Source organism: Theropithecus gelada, chromosome 1 (genome assembly GCF_003255815.1).
Source record: "Theropithecus gelada isolate Dixy chromosome 1, Tgel_1.0, whole genome shotgun sequence".
NCBI lineage: Eukaryota > Metazoa > Chordata > Mammalia > Primates > Cercopithecidae > Theropithecus > Theropithecus gelada.
The window spans coordinates 160324486-160337289 of record NC_037668.1 but is presented as its reverse complement, the minus strand read 5'-3'; positions in this window follow the sequence as shown (position 1 = coordinate 160337289).

Genomic DNA, 12804 nt, shown 5'->3' with positions numbered 1-12804 from the left:
ATGGGCCACCTACTTGGGAGGCTGAGGTAGGAAGATCACTTGAACCTGGAAGATCAAGGCTGCAGTGAGCTGTGATCACGCCACTATACTCTAGCCTACACGACAGAGTGAGACTCCATCTCAAAAAAAACGAAACCAACCAACCAACCAAAAAAAAAAAAAAAAAAAAAACTCCGCAAAAAGCATGTTGTTTTGAACAGAGCACAGTGCTCCAGCTAAGGTCAGGCCAGCACAGAGGGTGGTAATGAAATTCACCTCACAGGCTCTGGCACTGTGGTTCTCATGAGCTCTGTTAGCTTGCCGGCCTGCACTTGGTATTTTCAGACCCACATAGGCATGTCCTTGTTGAGCGGGTCACATTGGTTCGTGAATACTGCCACCAAGGATTTGAGGCCCCTCTGCCTGCCCCCTATGGGTGGCTCTTAACAGGTTTTCATCAGACTCTTGAGGGTCTGATGGAAACTCTGCATCTTCTTCCAAGAAAAATGCATCTACTCAAAAATTCTGTATATGACATCAGGACTCCCTGCAGACCATCCTCAGACCCCAGGTTAGGAATCTCCATCTGGAAGCTGATACCCAAAAATAAATTCTGAGGCAGCCTCCCTACCCAAACTGTGGGGCTCAGGGCAAATTCAAAGTAATAAAGTAATAACCTCTCACATGAGTGCTGTGCTCGACAACTCACACTGCACGTTCACATACATTGCTGGGATAGACCCTAGGGTCTGGATTATAATTGAATAAAGGAGGTCAAGGCCCAGAGAGGTCCAGTGACTTGCTCAAGGTCACACAGTCAGTCTGGGCAAAGTCACTCCAGACTCTCTTACCTTTATGGGGTCTCACAGAAGCCCAACACAGTTTGCCCAGCAGTGGGGAAGATGCAGTGGAGAATAGGTTGCATTTGGCCCCTGGGGAAACTGGTCCTGGCTGTGTTCAGCTGGCTCCTGCCACTGCTCCACAGAGGCACACCCAGCTTGGCCTCTGTGGTGAGCTGTGGTTTGAGCAGCCTCCCTCCTCACGAAGGCAGAGAGAGGGCCAGGTTGCCAGGCTGTGGCTTGTGAGAAGGAGGGAACCAGAGGAGGGGCAATGGCAGAAACCAGACCTGTAGCCTGAACTCCAGGAACCCGGGGGACAAAGACTCCCTGACCACCACTTGTCCCAAGAGTGCAGACACCTCACTGGCCAGGAGCACACACCCAGGAGTATAAAATGTGGCAGCGGGGCACAGGAGTCAGGATACAGAGCCATGTTCCATGTGTATAGTGTTCACATACAGGCACCAGACTTGACCATGGGAGACTAGTTTTTAAGTTTCCAAGGAATTCTTTCTCCCTAAACACGTACTTGACCCAGAAAATTATTCAGCCTGCAAGACCCAGCTCCCTTCATGAAGCATCTGATGACTAAGGGGCCTGCTCCCTCCTCACGGCCCTGGATTCAGATCCTGCTTAGGCACTGCCTGGTCATTATCTGACTCCTCTAAAGACTGTGCCTCTAGTAGGCTGGAGCCCTGGACTCAACTCAATATTTCACCCCTGCCCCTGGCAATAGGGGGTCAATGGACATTTGTTCAATAAGCTCTAGATACCAGAAAATGGTGAACTGTCTTTCAGCTTCACTTGTTCTGTGACTTCAGGCTAAATCCAAAACCTCTGCGGTCGAAGAAAGCCATTGCCACCCCTCCCCACCCTGTTCCCTCTTAGGTGGAAGGCAATTGTGGCCCTTAGAAACCCTCTGAAGAAAAATCTAACAGCTTTTCTCAGGCTGAAATGGGAGAGGGTGAAGGTTTTGGAAAGAAAACTGTCATTCTTATGTCTTTCCCCAAACCAGATTATTTCCCTTTGCTCCAAACAGTTGGTAAAGACGTCTGGGCAGAGAAAGGGTCCTGACTTGATGCACGGCTCTGCAGGCAGCTGGGTGACTCCGGCCTCTGTTGATTTGCAGCCTGGGCCAGGGCTGGGGAGAGTTGCTGAGGGGCGGGCTCAGGCTTACAGTAGGTCGGCTGCTGCTCGGGCTTTCAACTATTCCCTCTGATCACAATGAGTTCATGAATTTATGTTAGTTTTATGCCTATCTCTTCCCCTGGACTTCCAAGCTCTGGAGCACAGGAACCACATTGTATTTAATTCAGGAGCCTCAGGGCCTGGCACAATGCCAAGCACACAGTAAGTGCTCAATAAATGCTAAAGACAAAAACGCACTGCAACCTCCCTGCCAGCCTGATTTCTGGAGCACCCCTGTCTCTCTTAATGGAAAGAGCTTCTTAGAGCTTCCCATGCTGACCAAAGGAGGGACTGCCATGGTCACGGGCCCCTCTTCCCTCTTACGGTTAGTTCTCTTAGCTGGAGGGCAGGGCCCTTCTCCTCTGAGCTGCTTCTGAGGCTACTTATTTGTTTATTTCCAAACCCAAAAACGCTTCTTAGGTTTTCCTGCTACCTGGTTTGAAGCTCCGACCACCCCAGCACTACTTCTGCTCTGCCCCATCTAGACCTCAAGCAAGAGTCATTCCCCCAGCCTCAGACAACCCACACCCCTATCACAACCATAACTATTTTTAGCAGAGCAGGAGGGAGGGGCTGCTGAATGACCTCATTACCTCCAGAAAATTCGGTCCCCTGCCTCCACCCACCCTTCACTCACCCGGCGGCACTTCCCCCTTTTAATAACAACAACACTGACACCAAGTTTCACTTCCACCACTTCCTGTGGGTTTTATTCATCCTCAGCTGCTGAGGTTTCTTGAGGGTGGGGGAGTCTCTGGCACAGCTGCGGGAAGGTCCTTCTGACTATAAACTCTACCCCTAAGCATTTAGAGGCTTGCCCTTCAGGTCCTCGGACACACTCACCTTTCTTTTTTTTTTTGTTTTGCTTTTTGTTTGTTTGTTTGTTTCTGAGATGGAGTCTCACTCTGTCACCCAGGCTGGAGTACAATGGCACAGTCTCAGCTCACTGCAACCTCTGCCTCCCAGGTTCAAGCAATTCTCCTGTCTCAGCCTCCTGAGTAGCTGGGATTACAGGTGTGTGCCACGATACCTGGCTACTTTTTATATTTTTAATAGAGGTGGGGTTTCTTCATGTTGGCCAGGCTGGTCTTGAACTCCTGACCTCAGGTGACCTGCCTGCCTTGGCCTCCCAAAGTGCTGGGATTACAGGCGTGAGCCACCACACCTCACCACATTCTCCTCTTTTTTTTTTTTTTTTTTTTTTTTTTTGACGGAGTTTTGCTCTTGTTGCCCAGGCTGGAGTATAATGGTGCGATCTCGGTTCACCGCAACCTCCACCTGCTGGGTTCAAGCGATTCTCCTGCCTCAGCCTCCCAAGTAACTGGGATTACAGGCATGCGCCACCACGCCTGCCTAATTTTGTATTTTTAGTAGAGACGGGGTTTCTCCATGTTGGTCAGGCTGGTCTTGAACTGCTGACCTCAGGTGATCCTCCTGCCTTGGCCTCCCAAAGTGCTGGGATTACAGGCGTGAGCCACTGCACCTGGCCCACATTCTCCTTTTTTAAAGCCGTCCAGAATAGGGGATTCTCCATCCTTCCCTGGGTCAGAATCCCAATATCTGATCCAAGTTCATCCTGTTGTCTAACCCAAATCTCTCCTGCTGTTAGGGTTGCCATATTTTGCAAGTAAAAATACAGAACACAGAAAACCCATTTAAATTTGAATTTCAGACAAACAATGAATAACTTTTTAGTTAAGCATGTCCTATGTAATATTATACTAAAAAATTACTCATTGTGTATCAGAAATTCAAATGTAACCAGACATTCTTTATTTTATCTGGCAACTCCCTACCTGCTGTATTCCTTCTCTTTTTATTTGGAGACAGTCTTACTCTGTCACCCAGGCTAGAGCACAGTGGTGCGATCTCAACTCACTGCAGCCTCAATCTCCTAGGTTCAAGGGATCCTTCCACCTCAGCCTCCCAGATAGCTGGAATTACAGGCCCATACCACCGTGCCCAGCTAATTTTTGCATTTTTAGTAGAGATGGGGTTTTGCCATGCAGCCCAGGGTGGTCTTGAACTCCTGGCCTCAAGTGATCCACTCACCTCAGCCTCCCAAAGTCCTGGGATTACAGGCGTGAGTCGCCGCACCCAACCTTGTATTCCTTCACATGAAAGCAGCAGTTCTCAACCATTTTGATCTCAGGATGTCTTTACACTCTTAGAAATTATTGAGGACACCCAAAGAACTTTCATTTATGTGGATGAATGATAGCTACCGATATTTACCATATTAGAAATGAAAACAGACATTTTAAAAGTAGTAATTAAGGCCAGGCACAGTGGCTCACACATGTAATCCCAGCACTTTTGAAGGCCGAGGCAGGTGGATCACCTAAGGTCGGGAGTTCGAGAAGAGCATGACCAACATGGAGAAACCCCCATCTCTACTAAACATACAAAAATTAGCTGGGTGTGGTGGCAGATGCCTGTAATCCCAGCTTCTTGGGAGGCTGAGGCAAGAGAATTGCTTGATCATGGCTGCAGTGAGCCACGATCACACTGTGGCTCTCCAGCCTGGGTGACAGAGCGAGACCCTGCCTCAAAACACCACCACCACCAACAACAACAACAAACCCCACTTCTGACTGTGTGTACTTTCTGAAAAGATTTGGGGAGCCCCCAGGGGTTCCTGGACCACACTTGGAGAACCAGTGCTCTAGCACAATGCCAGAGACTTCAGTGGTGATCGGTATCTACTTCTTTGCCGTGCAAGTTAATTTGGGATGGGGATGGTGTGACACCATGCACATAATTTAATGCAATTCCAAGCTGGTTCTTTTTTCTGAGATGAGTGGTGCAGATGTGGGGAAGCTTGGATCCAGATAGACTGCCCCAAAAGGCCTGGGTATGGGACTCAGTTGTGAGGTGGACCCAGCTCACTTAGCTGTGAAAGAGAGAACTGCAGTTCTGTGTTCCCAGAGCCTTTAAGAGGCATCTAAAGAAAGTCAACCCTGCTAGGCAGGGAGACAGAATGGGTGAGCCTGGTAGGAGGCCAGGGTCAAGGAGCCAGCTGTGTGCTGCTCACCCCACCCCCAACCATGACTGGTGAGGGAGGGAGTTGACCAACTCCACCCCTCACCCCTACCTGGCATCTGTCTGCCTGTTCTTTGACCAACTCCACCCCTCACCCCTACCTGGCATCTGTCTGCCTGTTCCCCCCGCATTTTGTGGAGAATGGGGTCTTGCGATATTGACCAGGCAGTTTTTGAACTCCTGGGCTCAAGCTATCCTTCCGCCTCTGGCTCCCTAAGTGCAGGGATTACAGATGTGAACCACTACGCCCAGCCTGTCTGCCCATTCTGACCCTCGTGGGCATCTCCAGCAAGGGCTGGGACAGCAAGACTAACATTGCTTATGAGGAACGACTTGGGCTCTCAAATCTCCACTCCAGTAACTCTGCCCCTGGGCCCAGGCGTGCAGAGCCCCACAGCTGGGGGGCTTCTTCCTTGACTGACCAATCCAGTGACGCAAGAGTGGGGACTGAAAACGGCCAGTTTTCAGTCTAGCCACGTCAACACAAGCAATCCCATGACAACCAGCTCCAGTGGAACTGGGGCGTCTTACTACACACACCCTTAGCACATTCACCTCTGTGCTTTTTTTTTTTTTTTTTTTTTGGAGAGGGGCTTTTGCTTTTTTTGCCCGGGTTGGAGTGCAACGGTCCAATCTTGGCTCACCGCAACCTCCGCCTCCCGGTTCAAGCAATTCTCCTGCCTCAGCCTCCCGAGTAGCTGGGATTACAGGCATGTGCCTGGCTAATTTTGTATTTTTAGTAGAGATGGGGTTTCTCCATGTTGGTCAGGCTGGTCTTGAACTCTCGACCTCAGGTGATCCACCTGCCTCAGCCTCCCAAAGTGCTGGGATTACAGGCCTGAGCCACCAGCCTCCCACCTCTGTGCTGTTAATGACCAACCTGTAGCTGTTAGTTTATGGCCCCAGGTTTATTACATGTAAATTCCTTGAAGGAGGGGACGTGCCTCAATTGCTTCTGTTCTGTATTTTACGTGGCACCCAGAACAATAGTAAGGTCTTAATAAATGTTGGTGTGTTTATTAGGGAATGGGTTTTCACTTGATTTAACAATCAGATTCCCCTTCATAAGGGGCTGGGGCCAGGAAAGCGGGTGGAGGCCCTTTATTAAACATTTATTGAGTACCTGTTCTCACTCCTTAGGTTTTCTCCGGTGATGTATTGCTTACAAAGCATGTTCATGTGTTGTCTCATTTAATCCTTGCAGTAATGTGATGGGTGTGAGCTGACTGTGAAAGTGACTCTCTAAGTCATTGCAACGCACTCTGTGGGAAGAATGTGCTAGCCCAGCAAGGCTGTCTTTGGGATGTCCAATGTGTGCGTGTGTGGGGAGGCACTCCCAAGAGCTGCGCTGGGGCGGGGTGTCCTGAACGGGGTTACCAGATGTATCTTGACAAAGAGGTTGGCGCCACCATGAAGACCAATTCAACCAGCTCTCCTAGCCCAGCTTCCATGCTCTTCAAGAAAACTTCCCACTGAACTTCAGAATATCCTTGTGTGAAATTGCCACAGGCAGTGAATGTGCTCATCAGCAAACCCAAGTATCTGGTTGGTTTGACAGGGGTTTTGTTATTCATTAGAAATGAATGAATTGGCATGTTGGCTGAATTCATTCCTCTCCTAGAGCTCAGTGAGTCTGCCCCTGAGCCTCCTAGCCTGTTGATAAGCAAGGTTTCTGAGCAGCAAAGTGAGGCTCTGAATGTCAAACAGGTCTTCAGGTGAGTCTGGCCACCATGTGAGGCCCTGTTGGCAGGCTAGGCTCTCCCCAGGCCCCACTCAGCCTCACCAATGGCTCTTGGATTCACAGAGGACTGCACATTGGACTGGGAGACAGGGCAAGCCAGGGGTCCCTCAGCAGAGGAGGGATCCCTGCCAGTAGCTAGCCTGCTGTGAGTATGAAGTTGTCACTTACCAAGGACCCTCCGGATGGACACAACAAAGGTGATGGGTGATTGCTGCCAGGGGTCATAAAGAGGTGATTCGGAATCTAGCTGGAAGAACTTTGAAGGGTCATTGCACCTTAACCCTAGCTTCCAGGAGGAGACATGTGGCGAGTTCTGCTGCAATAGCTAGGTGCCCTCACAGGCCAGAGCTCAGCTTAATGCAGCTCGGAGCTCGAATTCTGATCATGGAAAGAGAATGGTGAGGAGGATGGAGGCAGTGGTGCTGGCTGGGCCCAGAACTCCAAAGGCAGAGCTGAACACTTCCACTGGGAAGTGGGGGTTTTGGCCTCTTGGGCTGGGAAAATCCTGGCCGGCAGTGTCTGTTTATCAGGGAAGCTGAGTCACTCTGAAACCTATCTCCTAAAAAACTCTGCTATTTCTAGGATTCCATCCGGTCAAAGCCAGCCCCAGACTCTTTCCTCTTCTTCCCTGGGGAATTCCTTTGGGGGTGGAGAGATAGAGGGGACAGACTGGCCTTTTCCTAGAGACAGAAACCTGAAATCTGAGTTTTTGCCCATTTATGGACCTGAAATCCCCTCCCCTACCTAGGATGACTCATCCCCTAGCTTGACCCAACTGCCCCTAGAGAGGGGAAGGGGTGAAACTGAGACGGTGGGATTAGCTCAGGGAGGGGGTTGGAGGCTGGAGAGAGAAAGGAAAAGACAACTGAAAAGGATGGGGAATTCCTTTGCAAAGAGATGGTGAGGAGAGGATTTCAGAGCCAAAAAGAGGTAGAGTGAGAAAGAAAGAAAGATTTTCATCCCAGAGGGAAGCTGCATGCCTGGCAGAGTAAAAATATTCTAGGTTAAGGTAGATTCAGGCCCTCACCTTGAGTAAATTCTGGAACTTTAGTGTGATCAGAGTCACTTGCCGTGCTTGTGAAAATGCAGAGATTGCCGTGCCCTCACTGGGGTGTGCTCCGATTCCAGGCTCCTTCAGGGATCTGAAGTAGAAAGTTCTGAAACACAGAAAGAATATTGAGTGGGAATCCTTCTCCCAGCCTGGGGCCTCTGCTGTATAAAGCGACTCACAACCCCTCTGTAGGGGCCGATGTCAGAGGCAGAGCTCTGGTCTAAGGGTGACTTCTCTAACCTTCTTATAAAAATCTGTGAAAGACTTTGGCCAGACCCAGTAGCTCAAGCCTGTGATCCCAGCCCTTTGGGAGGCCGAGGCAGGTGGATCCTTGAGGTGAGGAGTTCGAGACCAACCTGGCCAACATGGCAAAACCCTGTCTCTACCAAAAATACAAAAAAATTAGCTGGGCGTGGTGGTGTGCACCTGTAGTCCCAGCTACTGGAGGAGCAAGGGGTGCTGAGGTGGGAGGATCGCTTGCCCTCAGGAGGTCGAGGCTGCCGTGAGCTGAGATTGCACCACTGCACTCCAGCCTGGGCCACAGCGTGAGACCCTGTGTCAAAAAAAAAAAAAAAAAAAAGACTTTATCGGGTGGAGAAAGCCAGTCCCCACCAGGCAAAACATGCCTCCTCGTCGCAGCACTGCCCACCTCCTCATCGCAGCACTGCCCACCTCCTCATCGCAGCACTGCCCACCTCCTCACATAATCATATCAGACAAGCTTTGGAAAGAACTGCTTTCTGCTTTCCTAGTCAATACAATCCTAGAATCTTTACAGATGGAAGGGACTTCTTCAGGTGTCATCTGGCTGGATTTTCCACCTGAAGCAGAAATTCCTTCTAGCAACAGCCCCCACATCTCTATCTCCAACCCAAATCTCTCAAACTCCAGGCTCCTCATACCACTTATCTTTGCCTGGAGGCCTAAGTGCCTCTGACTTCACCTCACACCTCCTCCATCTGCAGGCCTTCCCTAACCCAGCTAATGGACACTCCACCCTCCAAGTTTCTCACGCCAAAGGCTGTGGAGTGATTTTTGGTTTCCCTCTTTCTTTCATACCCTACATCTAATCTATCAGGAAAGTCTGTTGGCTCTAGCTTCGGAATATGTTAGAAATCTGACAACTTGTCATTTCCTTGCTACAGACTTTAGTCCAAGCCCCTTTCCAGAATTGGACAACCTCCTTCCAGAATTGGACAACATCGACCCTCCCATGGCTACTCTCAACAAGCAGAAGAATTTTTTTTTAATTCTATCTAAAAAAAAAATGTCATTCCTTTGCTCAGAACTTCTTGGTGGTTTGCCATTTCATTCTGAATAAAAGCTGGAGCTCATATAATGGTTCACAAGGCCCTGTGTAATCTACCTTCCCCACCCTTGTTACCTCTCCTGACACGTCTACTGCTGCTCTCTCATTCACTCTGCTCCAGCCTCACTGGCTGTTCTAGGACTTGTAACCTGCTATTGCTTTAAGGTCTTTGCATTGGTTGTTCCTTCCACCCTGAACACTGTTCCCCCAGATAGCCACATAGCTAGTTCCACCTGCATCCCCTGCCACCAGGTCTTTGTTCAAATGCCACCTTCTCAGGAAGGCCTTCTCTGATCACCCTTCTTTAAAATTTCATTTCTGTCTCCTCTCCATCCCCATACCCCATCCTAATTATTAGTATTTTCCGAATTCTCATCATGACTATGTATTTGTTTATTTTTTGAGATGGAGTCTTGCTCTATCACTCAGGTTGGAGTGCAGTGGCACTATCTTGGCTCACTGCAACCTCTGCCTCCTGGGTTCAAGCTATTCTCCTGCCTCGGCCTCCTGAGTAGCTGGGATTATGGGCATCTGCCACCATGCCAGGCATGGTGGAGCATGTTTGTAGTCCCAGCTACTTGGGAGCCTGAGGCAGGAAAATCACTTGAACCCAGGAGGTGGAGGTTGCAGTGAGCCTAGATTGCACCATTGCACTCCAACCTGGGTGACAGAGCGAGATTCGATCTCAAAAAAAAAAAAAAAAAAAAAAAAAAGAGAGAGAGAGTGAGTGGGAGAAGCTGAAGGGTGAGGGACAGGACTAGAATGGGAGGGGATGGAGGAGAGGAGGACACAGTGGAGGGACAGCCTGTACCTAAGGGAAGCACAGGGTATGGAATGGGGAGGGAGGGAGAGGACACAGCCCTTTCTGCCAGTGCTGTCTCAGCAGAGACTGGGGGATGTGGACTTTCAGGAAAGGAGAGTCCTAACATCTGTGTCCGCCTGCATCTGCTTATGTAACCTCTTCTAAGCCAGGTGGAGGAAAGGGTGGGCAAGGTGAGGGGGTGGATGTGGGGGAAGCCTTCTGGGTAAAGAAAATCTGAGCTGGAAGAGAGTATCCATTTTATTGGTTCCAAAGAGACCTAGATGAGGGGCTGTGGATCCCGCCCTGCACAGCCCTTCCCTTCACCTGCCTGGACACTTCATACCAAAAACATTCCAGAAACCAGGCTCACAGCGATGATGTGGGCCCCCAAGGGAGAAGGCTGGAGCTGCAGGAATATTTAGTGCCACATCAGTGCTTCCGGAATGTGAAGAACCCAGACGATGACGAGGGTTGGGGGAGGTGGGGAAGCAGTTTTAAGAGACAGGAAAGGGCCTTCTGCAACCAGGACCATGAAATCCTGGTAGGAATCCTCTCCCCATCCTCAGCCCTTTCCCGGGGCAAGTCCAGGCAGTCCTCTGTGTGGAGGGAGGGAAACTGCAGTGGCATGTTAGTCCCCACCGTCAAGATGACCCCTTCACCTCTCCCCCTACCCCATCCCATCAGCTTCCTTGGACCCTCCTTGGGCAGATAAAGTGAGAGGGGAGACAGTGATCCAGAGCTCTGGATCACTGTCTGGAAACAACAGTCCCCTGCAAAGCACAATGCCCACACTCCAGTAGCGCTGCTAGAGGCGGACTTCAGCTATTCGAGTCAGAATCTGAAGCCTGCTGACTGATAGCCCACACATGTCTTGAGGACAAGGATGGACCTAGGACAAAGGAAGAGTCCTGGGTCTTAGCTGAAGAGCCTGGGCACTTCTAAAGTAGGGGAAGGGGAGCGGGTGGGAATAACATAATAGACAACAGGGTTGATTTTTTGGAGAAGAGAATAGATGTACAGGACATGGCTCAGAGAGCAGGACCAGGACCATTGAGTGGGGGCTACTGAGACACTAGATTCAGCTTGATAAGGCAACCACCTACATAGGCCATTCATTCAGGCTGGGCGTGGTGGCTCACGCCTGTAATCCCAGCACTTTGGGAGGCTGAGGCGGGCGGGTCACTTGAGGTCAGGAGTTCGAGACCAGCCTGGCCAACATGATGAAACCCAGTCTCTACTAAAATTACAAAAATTGGCTGGGTGTGGTGGCGTGTGCCTGTAATCCCAGCCACACAGGAGGCTGAGGCAAGAGAGATGTGGAGATTGCAGTGAGCCGAGATCGAGCCACTGCACTCCAGCCTGGGGGGGACAGAGCAAGACTCTGTTTCAAAAGAAAAAAAAGTATGATGTTCATTCGGTCATTCAGTCATTCATTCAGTATTTACTGAGAGCCAACAGTGTATACTGCTCCAGGCTCTGGAGATACATCTGTGAACAAAACTGAGATTTTTGTCTTATGGGGCATCTATTCTAGTGGAGAAAGACAGACAAGTATAGTAAATAAGTAAATGATATAGTATATTAAACAGCCATGGCCAGGCACAGTGGCTCAAGCCTGTAGTCCCAGCACTCTGGGAGGTCAAGGTGGGCAGGTCACTCAAGTCCAGGGGTTCCAGACCAGCCTGGGCAACATGGCGAAACCCTGTCTCTACAAAAAAAATACAAAAGTTAGACGGGTGTGGTGGTTCACATCTGTAGTCTCAGCTACTCGGGAGGCTGAGGTGGGAGGATTGCTTGAGCCTGGGAGGTCAAGGCTGCAATAAGCCAAGATTGTACCACTGTACTCCAGCCTGGGCAACAGAGTGAGAACCTGTCTCAAAAAAGAAAGAAGAAAAATTAGTCAGGAATGGTAGCACACACCTGTAGTACCAGCTACTTGGGAGGCTGAGGTGGGAGGATTGCTTGAGCCCGGGAGGCAGAGGTTGCTGTGAGCAGAGATTGCACCACTGTATTCCAGTCTGGGCAACAGAGTGAGATGCTGTCTCATAAGTAAATAAATAAATAGACTTGGCATGGTGGCTCATGCCTGTAATCCCAGCATTTTGGGAGGCAGAAGCAGGCAGAATCACCTGAGGTCAGGAGTTCGAGACTAGCCTGGCCAACATGGTGAAACCCTGTCTCTACTAAAAATACAAAAATTAACTGGCCATTAATTTTTTAAAAATTTTTTTATTTTTAAAAAATTTTTTTTATTTTTTTTAGTAGAGACGGGGTTTCACCATGTTGGTCAGGCTGATCTCGAACTCCTGACCTCAGGTGATCCACCCACCTTGGCCTCCCAAAGTGCTGGGATTACTGGCATGAGCCACCACGCCCGGCCTCACTCTCTTCTTTCTTAGCTTTCTCTCAGGGCTTGTGGAGACTAGGAAAGGGCACTTCGGAAATTGGCATATTCCTTGTGCCTGCAAAAGAACCTGGCATATAATGGATGCTCATATAATAAATATGGCAGATAATAAATATTTATAAATAAAACTGGCATATAAATTTATAGTTCCTACACTTAAACATTCTTTTATCCAATTCTCCAAACCCCATGCAGTTCACGTGAGTCTGTGGGATGTCAGACCTGAGTTTGAGGTCTGATTTCCCCATTTGCTATCAAGTTCTTTTTTTTGAGACAGAATCTTGTTCTGTCACCCAGGCTGGAGCGCAGTGGCACAATCTCGGCTCACTGCAACTTCCGCCTCCCAGGTTCAAGGGTTTTTCCTGCCACAGCCTCCCAAGTAGCTGGGCCTAGAGGTGTGAGCCACCATGTGTGGCTAATTTTTTGTATTTTTAGTAAAGTCAGGA